Raw genomic sequence first — 13451 nt, 5'->3', positions numbered from 1 at the left:
ACATTGCCCGGACTGGAACTGCGCATGTTTTTATGTAATGGACCATGGAGCACCGACAGTGGGGCAAATTTATCAAAACTAGCTCTGTTACCCGTAATAACCAGTAAGAGCTTAGCTTTCATTTTACTAGAGAAGGTTTAAATGAAACAAAGGCTTAAAGGAGTAGTCCAGTGGTGAAAAACGTATCCCCTATCCTAAGGATAGGGGATAAGTTTGAGATCTCGGGGGGTCCGATCGCTGGGGCCCCCTGCGATCTCTGTACGGGGCCCCGGCTCTCCGCCGAGATAGCGGGTGTCGACCCCCGCACGAGGCGGCGGCCGACACGCCCCCTCAATACATCTCTATGGCAGAGCCGGAGATTGCCGAAGGCAGCGCTTCGGCTCTGCCATAGAGTTGTATTGAGGGGGCGTGTCGGCCGCCGCCTCGTGCGGAGGTCGACACGCCCCCTTCCAGCGGGCTGTCGGGGCTCCGTACAGGAGATCGCAGGGGGCCCCAGCGGTCGGACCCCCCGCGATCTGCAACTTATCCCCTATCCTTAGGATAGGGGATAAGTTGCTCACCACTGAATCACCACTGGACTACTCCTTTAAGTTGATTGTTTGCTATGGGCAACAAAGACAGGTTTTTCTTCTTTTAGACAGTTTTGAAAAATAAAGCCCAATGGGTTAATTTATCATCAGATTTATCTAGTTAAAAGAAAAACATTTTTGTTGCCCATAGCAACCAAATTACAATGTAACATACATGTTACCAGATCATTTTCAAATGAAATAAAAGTTCTGATTGATTGCCATGGGCAACAAAGGCAGAGGTTTAGTTTTTAGACTGCTATGATAACTGAGGCCCAATATGTTTTATTAAATCTGAGATTCCATTGATACCATGATATTACTCGAGCATTCACAGCTCGGGATAATAGAACGGTGCTCAGGAAAACAAATTCATAACTGGTGTAGACACAATGGAGCTGCTTCCCATAGCAACCAATCAGATTTAATTTTCAAACCTTTTTCTTTCAAAAATGTAAACTGTAATCTGGTTGTTGTGGGCAATTGCTCCATTTTGTAAGTACTCTGGCTTACCTGCAGGGGGCCCAGCACTTTTATGAAATGGAAAGTTCATCTCTTAAGTGAAATTTTTATTTTCTTGTGGATTATTCACAGAAAAGAATGAAGACCTCAATACTGAAATAAATGCTTACGTCTAAACCCTTTGTATTGTATGTAATGAAATAATCAACGCCGGATTCAAAATACACCAGTTGTAAGGTTGTGTTCATACAGCGCTGTTAGGATATGTTCACATAAGGAGGATTTGCTGTGGGTTTTCCGTGAGAAGAATCGGCAGTGTTTACAGTAACAGCAAAGTTGATGAAACCTCATTGATGTGCTACAGAAAAACGATTTGCTCACAAATCCCAAATTGCTGTTATTAAACAGACTGGGGTAGAGCCCTGCGGGGGACTGTTGTTTTGAGCCCCCTCCTGATGAATTTCTGACCATTACCGTGCACTCGCACAACGTGTCGCGCCCCCTCCTATAGGCTTGCAATGAGGGGGCGGAGCATGACGGCAAATGGGGGCAGAGCCGTGACTTCACAATACTCCGGCCCTGTGATTGGCAGTCATCAGACCCGAAGCGAACATGCTCCGAGGGCTGATGGTAACTGGGTGCTGCGTGAAAGATCACGGCGTCCCCAGCGGTAGGACCCCTGCAGTCAGGCATCTTATACCCTATCCTTTGGATAGGGGATAAGATGTCTTAGTGCCGGAGTACCCCTTTAAGTACTACAACCACCCATAATTTACAGGGACTTTTATGACTTGTGAAGTGTACCTGTGCATAAAGTGATAAACCAGCAGATATGTCATTGAGGAGCATAGAAAAGTTAGGTGAGCGTCTCGCCTAGCGGTTCCAGGCTCCTGAATGGCATATCTGCTTATAGGTGTGTCACTTTATGCACAGGCACACTTCACAACTCATACAGTAGTCCCTGTAAGGCAATGTTCACACAGCAGAATGCCCGTGCTTTCCACAGCATCAAAGTCCCATGGATTTCAATGCACTGTTCACATGCTAGAATTTCCGCATCGGATGCAATGATGCAACCTGAAATTCAGATTCTGGTGTTCCCAGAAAGAATAGTCATGTCTATTCTTTCTGGGGAGTCCCCACCGACATGCATAGCAGTCTGAGATGGAGCATTTGCGAGCAGTCCTAGCACTGGCATGTTCTGCGGGCGCTCAGCTGTCGGTGGAATGTCAGCACAGAGATTTTCCATGTGGAAATTCCACCATATGAACATAGCCTGATTGTGGCCAACTGGTCGTGTGGTTGCCAAGCAGATATGCCATTCAGGGGCCTGGAAAAGCTGTGTGTGTGTGTGTGTGTGTGTGACAGTCTGACCCTGTAATAACTCATGACCCTGTTATCATTACAGGGTTTGACTGTCACACACAGCTATAAGCTGATACATTATTCAGGAGCCTGGAAAAGTTAGGGGAGACACTCTGCTAGCTTTTCTATGCTCCTGCATAGCATATCTGCCCCCTTAGATACTATAGAAATGTCATGCAGTACTCTACATGCCATTATGTGTGCACAGGGCAATATTAACTCTGAGTGCAGACACTATATGGCGGCATCCTCAAGTATTATAAGTAGAGGACTTAATATTTGTACAGGGCACTGCTGGGCACTAAGGTGGCTGTGTATCTGGCGGCCCTTAAGTTCACTATTGACGGAAGTCCTGCTAACTATATAAATAGCAAAACGGTCAAAAATGAAAGCGTTGTCCCTTGAAGAAATTATAAATGGGGATCAGGAAAAAGCAAATATATTAAACAAATTCTTCTCCACTGTATTCACCAAGGAAAATGAAATGCCAGGTGAAATACAGCGAGATAAGGTAAACTCCCCAGTACAGGTCACCTGTCTAACCCAGGAAGGAGTACAGTGCCGCCTACAAAAAATCGAAATAAACAAATCAACTGGTCCAGATTGCATTCACCCCCGTGTTCTAATGGAATTAAGTGTTGTAATAGACAGACCCCTATTTTTAATATTCAGGGACACTATAGTAACAGGGACTGTTCCCCAGGACTGGCGCATGGCAAATGTGGTGCCAATATTTAAAAGGGGGACAAAAGGTGACCCTGGAAATTACAGACCTGTTAGTTTAACCTCTGTTGTATACACAACCTACAAAAAGTAGCTGAAGCATATATATATTGCAACACATTTTATTAATTAAAAAGACGAAAAGGCGTCTGATAAACGACATCCCACATATCTCACTCTATTACAATATTAGAAATTTGTGACCCATTCTACATTAGGACATGGTAACATAAGTAGCAGCATAAGAGTTTACAACAAAGTGCTATATCAGAATAAAGTGCATGAAAAGTTGCATGAAAGCAGTATAACTAGCAGCAAACACCTATACCTACATGTACAAGCAAAGAGTGTGATATGGAGACGTCCACCCCTACGTCCGTTTCAGAACTCTGTCCTTCTTCTGGGAGCCATTGCCCAATTGCCTCTTGACAAAGCCACTTCAGTGGCGAAATGTTGAGGGGGGCAGTGTTATGGTTTTAATGGCTGTGTGCCCTAACAACTAGTAGTCAAGAGACGCCAACTTAGTTGTGTCTCCTACAAATTACGAACCATGATGGAGCTGTCTGAGCCCAAAATAAGTCTAATCTCTTCAGTTAGGCGCACACAGTGTTTTTAAATGTGTGATTTTTCCTCCTTTTGCACTTCATTATTATTATTTTGGACCCGCAAGTCCTGTATATAGTATAGTATATTTGGTTGGGATCTCCAGGGCCTTTATTGGATTGCCTTTGGCGATCTATTAGTAATATACTAATGTAGAATGGGTCACACATTTCTAATATTGTAATAGAGTGAGATATATGGGATGTCCGTTTATCAGATGCCTTTTCATCTTTTTATTGTTGTCTTTTTAATCAATAAAATTTGTTGCAATATATATCTGCTTCAGCTACTTTTTGTAGGTTGTGTGTTTATATGCTGAGTTAGCAGTCATTACTAAGTTCAGTACCAATATCCAAGGAGTACATGTGGTAGCCAAATTAGCACCCCTACAATACTTAGGATTTATACTGTTGTATGTAGTTTGTTTGAGGGTTTTCTAAGAGATGCTATTTCGAAGTACATTGATAAAAATAAATGTATGACTCCATATCAGCATGGCTTTATGAGGGATTGATCCTGTCAAACTAACCTGATCAGCTTTTATGAGGAGGGGAGCTCCAGACTGGACCATGGGCAATCGCTGGATGTCGTATATCTGGATTTTTCCAAAGCATTTGATACGGTGCCACATAAAAGGTTGGTGCATACAATGAGAAGGAACGGGCTGGGGGAGAATGTGTGCAAGTGGGTAAGTAACTGGCTCAGTGATAGAAAACAGAGGGTGGTTATTAATGGCACTTATTCTGATTGGGTGACTGTTACTAGTGGGGTACCACAGGGGTCAGTCTTGGGTCCTGTTCTATTTAATATATTTATTAATGACCTTGTAGAGGGGTTGAATAGTAAAGTAGCAATCTTTGCAGATGATACTAAACTCTGCAAAGCGGTAAACACAATAGAGGACAGTGCACTGTTACAATTGGATCTGGATAGTTTGGGCTGAGAAGTGGCAGATGAGGTTCAACACTGATAAATGTAAGGTAATGCACATGGGGAGGAAAAATCTGGGCAGGGATTATGTATTAAATAGGAGCACACTTGGGACGACTGATGTGGAAAAGGACTTGGGTCTTAATTAATAGTAAACTTGGCAGCAGCTACCCGACACTGGTCACTACAGCTAAGGCAAATAAAATCATGGGGTGCATCAATAGGGGCATAGATTCCTACGACAAGGAAAGAATTCTACCGCTGTACAAATCACTAGTCAGACCACACATGGAATACTGTGTACAGTACTGGGCACCAGTGTACAAGAAAGATATAGTGGAGCTGGAGAGGGTTCAAAGACGGGCAACCAGAGTAATACGGGGAATGGGAGGACTACAGTACCCAGAAAGATTGTCAGAGTAAGAGTTATTTAGTTTAGAAAAAAGAAGGCTTAGGGGAGACCTAATAACTATGTATATTATATCAGGGGGCCATACAGAGATCTTTTCCATGATCTATTTATATCCAGGACTGTATCTATGACAAGGGGGAATCCTCTACGTTTAGAGGAAAGAAGGTTTTTACACCAGCACAGACGGGGGTTCTTTACTGTAAGAGCAGTGAGACTGTGGAATTCTCTCCCGGAGGAGGTGGTCATGGTGAACTCTGTAAAAGAGTTCAAAAGGGGTCTGGATGCTTTTTTGGAGAATAATAACATTGCTGGTTATGGATTCTAGATATTTAGGGACAGCATGTTGATCCAGAGATCTATTCTGACTGCCATATTTGTACTCGGGAAGGAATTTTTACCTCTAGTATGAGGGTTTTTTTTTTTTTTGCCTTCCTCTGGATCAACTCAGTAGGGACTCATTAGGGATACAGGTTGAACTAGATGGACTCTGGTCTTTTTTCAACCTTACAAACTATGTTACTATCCCTTAGGGTATGTACACATGGCAGAAAATTAGCAGAATTTCTGCCAGAAAACACCGGCTGACATTCCGCAAATTCACATCTTTGGCCAGTGCTAGGACCGCTCTGAAATGTGACATCTCTGTAGAATCGGGCAGATTGTGCCAACACATGTTCATTCTTTTGGCAGACATTGAAATCTGAAATTCCGCTGAAGATATTTATTATAAACACAAGAATCCCTTTAAAAAGCCAAAAGGAACTTGCTGGATGTTGTCAGCACAGCAGAGGTGAGTTATCATGTTAGGGTCCCATCTGATATGAGGCCACCTCCGCGTGGTGGATGGGGGGACACATTTTGATCAAAAAGTGCGCTGAGAGCCTCCATTTTTTGACCTAGAGTGCTGTTGCAACTTTCTTGTTTGTACATGTTGTCAGCTCTCATGCTCAGAGCTAGTGTGCCAAGGAGGTGGTGCCGAGCTGTAGCATGTATGGCTCCTACCTTCTCAGGTAGCTGATTGACATACACATCAATTATTCAGGGTGGGGAGGGAGGAGGCATGCATGCTGTGACTTGGCGCAGCCTCCTTGACACTTAGCATTAGTAGGGTAGAGCTGTAGATACTGAAAGATACTCTGAGGCCAAGTTTCTCCTTTTTTTTTTTTTTTTTTAAACGCCAAGAAAGACGCCAATTCTGCCGCATGGCGTTTTTTCGGCCCAAAAAAACGCTGCAGCCAGATGTTAGCTGTAAATCAATGAGAAATCGCAAAATTCTTATTCCAATTGGCGTTTTTCAATTTTGGCATTTTTTTTTATCCTTTTGGAGTTTTTTCACTCTTTTTTGGCGTTTTTCAGCTCCTTGGCGGTTTTCCAAAATCGCAGCATGTTGAGCCACTGGTGATTTATTTTTTTGTCAAATTTGTGGCGTTTTTCTCCCATAGAAGTCTATGGGAGTGAAAAAACGCCAAGAAAAACAATATGTGGGTTTTAACTTTGGCGTTTTTGCAGGCGGTTTATATTCTTTTTTTTTTTTTTGGACTTTAGCGATCCAAAAAAGTGATGGTGATACCTTTTTTTAATAACATTTCGTAGGGTACCATAAAAAAATAAAAATCATACAATAGTAAAGGAAAAAATTGTATCAAATGAAAATTTTTCTTTTTTATAACAACATTTTTAATACATTTTTAAAACAGGGATCAATTTATGTGGGCGGGCGGGGACCTAAAAATGTAGCCGACCAATAATAAAAATGGTGTGTGTGTTTTTCCCACTTTTTTCTTTTTTTTTTTTTTTTAGGTAGTACTACTACTCCCAGCATGGAACACACTGTTCCATGATGGGAGTAGTAGTACCTGTACTAATAGATCGCCCATTGCGATCCTCCTGTATAATGTATAGATGCGGCCACTCTTCTATGGTCTCCTGCACTGACGTGTGTGTGTGTGTGTATATATATATATATATATATATATATATATATATATATATATATATATATATATATATATATATATATATATATATATATATATATACATACACATATATATATATATATATATATATATATATATATATATATATATATACACATATTCATATTTCTGTGGGAAATATGTGTATATATACGTCGGTGCAGGGGACCATTGAAGATCGGCCACCCGCATCTATACATTATACAGGAGGATCACAGCGGGTGTCAGTAGTGACATCCACTGTGATCTTTCCTTAACTGCAGGTACTACTACTCCCAACATGGAGTATACTCTACTCAATGCTGGGAGCTGTAGTACCTGCATTAATAGACAGATCGCAGTGGGTGTCAGAAGTTACACTCGCTGTGATCTGTCTATTAATGCATGTACTACAGCTCCCAGCATGGAGCAGAGTGTGCTCCAGGTTGGGAGTAGTAGTACCTGCAGGTAAGAACAGATCACAGCGGGTATCACTACTGACACCCGATGCGATCATCTTGTCTATTGCAGAGATGGAGCGGCTTTCTCCTGCGCTCGCATCTCTGCACTATACTCCTGCCGGCCACTCACTCATTCATATATTTCCCGCAGAGAGCTGTGATTGGCTGCAACCATCCGGCCAATCACCACTCTGGGCGGAAAATATGAATGAGTGATGTTCTATTCACATCACTGGCCGGAGTACAGGACAGAGATGTGAGCGCTGTATAGAGCTGCTCCACATCTCTGCTATATTATGGATGATCGCATTGAGTGTCACAACTGACACCCAGGGCAATATGTCTTAGTACAGGTACTACTACTCCCATCATGGAACAGTCTGTTCCATGCTGGGAGTAGTAGTACTACTTTAAAAAAATAGAGACAAAAAGTGAAACAAACACACTTTATTAAAAAATAATTAAAATTTAGTATTTAACGAAATGTATAATTTTTATATCACTACTGCATCCTTTTTTTTTTTTTTTTTTTGTTACCCAACAAATTTTACCAAAAAAAAAAAAACTGCCAAGGTGCAATTTCCACACAAATGAAAAAAATGGCTGAAAAAATGCCAGACGCAGGAAATTGCACTGCCATTTTTTTTCAACCCTAAAAACACAGGACAAAAAAAAGTAGAAACTTAGCCTGAAGGGTAGCGTCACATGTGACATATTTTGCTGCATATTTTCCTACCCATTGAAGTTAATGGGTAGCAAAATCAGCTGCAGAAAATAAGCAAAATATGGCAAATGTGATGCTACCCTTAATGTGATGCTACCTCTTTTCTGTCTGACCCATGTACACTCTGCTGACACCTCTGTCCATGTCAGAAACTGTCCAGAGCAGGAGAGGTTTGCTATAGGGATTTTCTCCTACTCTGGACAGTTCCTGACAGACAGGTGTCAACAGAGAGAACTGTGGTCAGACAGAAAAGAACTCAACTGCTGTATGCTCCACAGGAAGTAAAGTACTGGAAGGGTTAAGATTTTTTAACAGAAGTAAAAAAAAAAAAGAAAAATTCCACCGGAGTACCCCTTTTAAGGCTGCTGGTTGTATGGCTAATGTAGTCTTTAGGACTTGTGTCCTAAAAATATGACTCCTTTCAACATCAACCTTACTAAATGCCTTATATTGCAGAACTTTACTAAGGTCATGCCACCCAGAGGCAGTCAAGTATTCACTATTATATGAAGTAGGGATCGACCGATTATCGGTACGGCCGATAATCACGATTTTGGGCATAATCGGTATCTGCAATTACCTTGCCGATAAGCCGATAATGGCCCCCCCCCCCCCGCAGCACTGCGACCGCCCCCCCGATCCACCGCACCGCGTCGCACCCCCCCCACCGTAGTGCTGGGCGGTATACCGGTATGGATTTTTTCCCATACTGCTATACCGGTCGGGCCCCTCCCCCACCCTCCGAGTCAATAAAAAAAATTAAACTTACCCGTAATGGGGGTGGTCCGGGCCATCCATCGTTCCTGTAGTGTCCGGGGGCGTTCCGGGTGGAGGGTGAACCGGTCCGGGCTGTCGTACTTCTCCGGCGGTCATCTTCCCCACTCCGGGCAGGCTCCGGCCTAGTAGCTGCATAGACGCCACTACGCCATGACGTCAGGTGCGTCGCTGCGCACGGGAGTCACTGCGCAGCGGCGTCTATGCAGCGTACTAGGCCGGAGCCTGTCCGGAGTGGAGAAGATGACTGACTGAGAAAGACAGCCCGGACCGGTTCACCCTCCACCCGGAAGCCCCCGGACCCTACAGGAAGGATGGATGGCCCGGACCAGCCTGACAGGTAGGGGGAGAGAAGCGGGTGGTGGCGGCCTATGGCACAGCAAAAGCCACTGCAGTGCATTGATTTAAAGTGCCCGCTTTAAATCAATGATCTGCAGCGGTGTCGCGGGGGGATAAATAGCCGATCACTTATACCGGAATATCGTTATAAGTTATCGTCCCTAACCTCTACCGATTATCAGTATCGGCCCTAAAAAAACGATATTGGTCGATCCCTAATATGAAGCAGTCTGATTTGCATCGGTCTCTACATCTCTCTGATCTTCAGGCATTGTGAAACTACAAACCTCAAAAATACCTCCATGCTGGGGGTTGTAGTTAATCCACAAACACAGGTTGGAGATTAGTGCTACAGGGGGCCGGAGCGAGCAGCAGCCTGAACTGATCGGACAGGAGATGTGTCTCAGACTACCTATAGGTGCTGTACATACATTGCAGTCCTTCTGTAATCCACATGAGCTAAAAAGCAGCCAGCACTATGGAAAATAAATAGCATAAGCATCCATTTATAGATACTGGCTTATTGATTGGTTTTGTACTCTTGACTAGACAGTCTTCTTAGTATTTGTCTACAATTTACATTTGTCACCTATGCATTGGATATGTGATATATGTCTGATGACCCCATGTTAAAGGGGGACTCTGGTGGAAAAGAAAATCAAAATCAACTGGTGCCAAAAAGTTAAACAGATTTGTAAATTAATTTAAAAATCTTAATCTTTCCAGTACTTAGCAGCTGCTTTATGCTCCACAGGAAAGTCTTTCCCCTTTGAATTTATTTTCTGTCTGACCCAAGTGTTCTCTGCCGCCACCTCTGTCCATGTCAGAAACTGTCCAGAGCAGGAGCAAATCCCCCTAGTAAACCTATGTTGCTCTGGACAGTTCCTGACATGGAAAGAGATGTCAGCAGAGAGCACTGGGGTCAGACAGAAAAGTCTTCAGAAAGAAATACAACTTCCTCTGTAGTATACAGCAGCTAAGTACTGGAAGGGTTAAGTTTTTAAAATAGAAATCATTTACAAATCTGTTTAACTTTTTGGCACCAGTTGATTTAAAAAAAAAAAAACTTTCCACTGGAGTACCCCTTAAGGACTCATGACGTACTGTTACGTCATGAGTCCGCTCCCGATCTATAACGCGGGGCCACGGCTAATAGCGCACGGCACTGATCGCAGTGTGGCACGCTATTATCCCTTCAGACGCGGCAATTAAAGTTGAATGCCACGTCTGAAAACGAAAGTAAACCGTTCCCGGCAGCTCAGTCGGGCTGATCGGGACATCGCGATAAAATCGCAATGTTCCAATCAGCTGGGACGCAGGCGGAGGTCTCCTTACCTCTCTCCGCGGCGTCCGATCATTGATTGCTTGCTCCAAGCCTGAGCTACAGGTTTGAGCAATCGACCGCCTATCTGACTGATCCCTGCAAAGCTATGGCTTTGCAGGGATCAGCATAGGAGATCAGTGTGTGCAGTGTTATAGGTCCCTGTGGGAGCTATAACACTGCCAAAAAAAGTGGTAAAAAAAAGTTAATAAAGATCATTTAACCCCTTCCCTAATAAAAGTTTGAATCGCCCCCCTTTTCCCATAAAAAAAAAAAAGTGCAAAAATGGTACCGATAAAAACTTCAGAACACGGCGCAAAAAAATGAGTCCTCATACCGCCCCATGCGCGGAAAAATAAAAGTTATAGGGGTTAGATGAGAATTTAACATATAAATTTTAATTACATGTAGTTATGATTTTTTTCCGAAGTACGACCATGTCCAACCTATATAAGTAGGGTATCATTTTAACCGTATGGACCTACAGAATAAAAATAAGGTGTTATTTTTACCGAGAAATGTACTGCGTAGAAACGGAAGCCCCCAAAATTTACAAAATGAATTTTTTTCTTCAATTTTGTCGCACAATTTTTTTTTTTTCGTTTCAGTGTGGATTTTTTGGAAAAATGACTGTCACTGCAAAGTAGAATTGGTGGCGCAAAAAATAAGCCATAATATGGATTTTTAGGTGCAAAATTGAAAGTGTTATGATTTTTGGAAGGTGATGAGGAAAAAATGAAAATGCAAAAACGGAAAAACCAGAGCCCTTAAGGGTTAAGACGTCTAAATTTCGGAGCGGAATCCAGCAGACTAAGTTATTGTTTACAATGGCATTCTGCTGCATCCAGCACACAGAAGAATTTCTGCAGCAGATGTTTTATCCGTGGAAATTCAGATTTACGTGTCCAACCAAAAGAGTGAACTTGTCAATTCTTTTGGCGCAATTCGTTCAGAAATGGATTACTGTCTATTTTCAGCCAGTGCATGATATTTGCGGAATGTCTACCCCTGTAAAACATGGCCGGAACACTGATCCAGTGTCCCATTTCCATCCACAGTGAGGAGTTGGAATAGAGCGATGGTCAACATTTGTAGGGACTTATGTGGGAAAATTAATTTACAGACAAATTAACTTTTTTTAATATCAATATTTTAACAATTTTTCAGTAACCATTTCTTTGAGTTGTTACAGACAAGTATTCATAGACTTGCATTTAGAGATGAGCGAACTTACAGTAAATTCGATTCGTCACAAACTTCTCGGCTCGGCAGTTGATGACTTATCCTGCGTAAATTAGTTCAGCCTTCAGGTGCTCCGGTGGGCTGGAAAAGGTGGATACATTCCTAGGAAAGAGTCTCCTAGGACTGTATCCACCTTTTCCAGCCCACCGGAGCACCTGAAAGCTTAACTAATTTATGCAGGAAAAAGACATCAACTGCCGAGCCGAGAAGTTTGTGATTAATCGAATTTACTGTAAGTTCGCTCATCTCTACTTGCATTGCTTGTCTTGCAGACACAGGAAAAATGTTTGATAACAAAAAGAAGTAAAAAAAAAAGCATCTTTGTCTAATAAGATACTGAATATTCCAAAATGTGTTCTATTAGCTTGTACTGATGATCTATCAAAGTTTGTTCAAATGACAGTGTCTATTTAATTAAAAAAAAACACTAGACAACTGCAATTAGCTAAATATTTATTACAAAAAATAAAGTGCATATACATAAAGTGTAGCAGCAATATACAATCCATTAGGAAAGTTTTTGGACCCTTTCATTATTATTATTTTAGCAAAAGGAGGAACATAAAAAAATGTGAAAGTTTATCCCAACAGTCTGCACTCAATACCCTATAATAAAATAAAAGTGAAAACTGAATTTTAGAAATATTTAGCAAATTTATTAAAAAGTAATGCATGAACACTTATTAGTTCTGAGAATCTCCCATTTCTCTTGATCATTGTTAAAATATTAGAAAACTGACACCTGTCTCGGGAAACGCCCAGTTTAGAAGTAAATCCCCATAGCAAACCTCTTCTAAACTGGGCATTTCCCTAGACACGTGTCATCAGAGAGGATTTAGACAGAAAAGAACAACCTTAACTTCAGAAGCTCATAAGTACTGAAAGGATTAAGATTTTTTAATAGAAGTAATTTACAAATCTGTTTAACTTTCTGGAGCCAGTTGATATATATTAAAACGTTTTTTTTTTTTTTTTTTCCCTGGAATACCCCTTTAATAGTGGAAGCCGTCTGGTATCCATTACTATATTGGAGCTTAGCGTTAGCCCCAAAACCAACTAACGCTAACCTCCAATTATTATCCTGGTACCCACCGCCACAGGGGTGCCGGAAAGAGCTGGCACTCCTGGGACTAGGTGGTAACTGGCTGGCGTTATCTAGGCTGGGGAGGGCCAATAACAATGGTCCTTGCCCACTCTGCTAACGTCAGGCTGTTGCTGCTTGGTTGGTATTTGGCTGGTACTGAAAATAGGGGGAACCCTACACATTTTTTATTTATTAAAAAAATAAATAAACATGCATAGGGTTCCCCCTATTTTCAGTATCAGCCAGATACCAACCAAGCAGCAACAGCCTGACATTACCAGGTGGGCGAGGATCATTGTTACTGGCCCTCCCCAGCCTAAATAATGCCAGCCTGTTACTGCCTAGGCCCAGGAGCGCCATATTTGACGCTCCGGGCCTGTTGGTACTGGCTCTTCCCGGCACCCCTGCAGCAGTGGGTACTGGGGTAATAATTGGAGGTTGTGCTAGCTGTTTTTGGAGCGAATGCTAAGCTCTGGCTTAGTAA

This window comes from Hyla sarda, chromosome 11 (genome assembly GCF_029499605.1).
Source record: "Hyla sarda isolate aHylSar1 chromosome 11, aHylSar1.hap1, whole genome shotgun sequence".
Classification (NCBI taxonomy): domain Eukaryota; kingdom Metazoa; phylum Chordata; class Amphibia; order Anura; family Hylidae; genus Hyla; species Hyla sarda.
This window is presented reverse-complemented; position numbering follows the sequence as displayed.